We start from the raw sequence: 1665 nt of genomic DNA, 5'->3' as shown, positions 1-1665 counted from the left end.
AAGGGTTGTCTGACATAGGATTATTTGAGTTGAAAGAGGAAGGACACATCATCATCAGACAAACCATGGAAAGAACAAACATTCTAGACTAAGAGGAAAGAGCCTCAGGGTCCTGTGAAGGACACACTTGGTGATGGAAATCATTTGAGAAGTCAGGGGAATGGAGAGTAGAATGAGAGCTAAAGAGGACAAAGCTTGTGAGGTCACAGCTACAACATCCAGGACTGCTCCCGGATGGACCACTCATGTTGGTAATGTTAAATTTACTTGTGGGTCATAAGCTGTGATTCTGTTTGTTTTCCATTTTCTCTTCAGAGACTTGCATGGTGTTCAATACATAGTAGGTACTCAAAAAAATGTAAATGTTAGATGAAAAATAGGCATAGAAAAATCATAGTCTACTATATCACAAAAATAGAATCAAAATGTCTTTGCGTACCTGAATATAATATGAAATTTGATGGTATTTTTCTCTTTAAATTGAAATGCATTCATTTCAAATTGAAGACAATAATACACCATGAACAAGTAATATCTATTCCAGAACTGGGTTAATTGTAGTTACTTTGATAACATGATTTATCACAAAATAATGTCAGTGAAAAAAAAATCGTGACAACAATAACAATAGAAAACACACTTGAAAAAATTAAACAGCCATTGTCGAGGTTAGCAGCCAAGTCAGAGCTTCTTGGTAAACAAGGAAATGAACACAAATTTCATAACCCAATAAAAAAAAAAAATAGCTATTTTTAAACTAGAGCCAGTACAATGTTGTTGATGTTAAGTATCGTTAAATTGGTTTAGACCCATAACAACACTAGGTAGTATTCTGAGGAGCAGCTAGTGAGTTTGAACTGTTGACTTTGTTGTTCATACTGACTTTTTGGTAGAGCACTTATCCCATGGCTCCACACCAATAAAATATCCAAGGACTCCAGCCAATAAAACACTCTCTATTAAAACCTTAAATACTTGGATTAAATTCATGAGCAGGCTAAGAAAATTGACCCCCATATCAATCCTTCCACATTCTTCTCAATGAAGACAATGGTTAAGATAAAACATGGAGATGGATTTGAGTAAAGAAATGGAGAAAATACTTTTTATTCTTAGGTGATATTGTGGATACTACAGAGGGAGCCCTGGTAACACCATAGCTAAGCATGGACAGCTAACCACAAGGTCATTGCTTCAAACCCACCAGTAGCTCTGAGATAGAAAGCTGAGGTTTTCTGCTCCCCTAAAGATTTACAGCCTTGAAAATCCTATATAGGGTCTGTGTGATCCAGAATCAACTTGATCACAGGGGGTTTGGTTTGGATTTAAGGAGAATAACATTATCTTAAAAAGCAAAACTATTCATTGCTATCAATAATGTGGCACTGCTAAACATAAGGCCAGTGGCTCAAACCCACCCTTCTGCTCCTCAGATACCCTATAAAGGGTCACTCTGAGTCTAAACCAACTTGACAACATTTAATAACAACAAAGAAGTCAGCTAGATATTGAATAAATATTAAGAAACCAATTGCTTTGCATTTGCACTGAAAATTGTTGTCCTTAAGTGTCATCAAGTCAGTTCTGATACATAGCAACTCTGTACATGGATTCTGAGGAGCAGTTGGTGGGTTTGAACTGTTACCTTGTGGTTCAAATTAGCCT

This window comes from Chrysochloris asiatica, unplaced genomic scaffold, assembly GCF_000296735.1.
Source record: "Chrysochloris asiatica unplaced genomic scaffold, ChrAsi1.0 scaffold00529, whole genome shotgun sequence".
Taxonomy (NCBI): Eukaryota; Metazoa; Chordata; class Mammalia; order Afrosoricida; family Chrysochloridae; genus Chrysochloris; species Chrysochloris asiatica.
The sequence above is the reverse complement of the archived record's forward strand: the minus strand, read 5'-3'. Positions refer to the sequence as shown.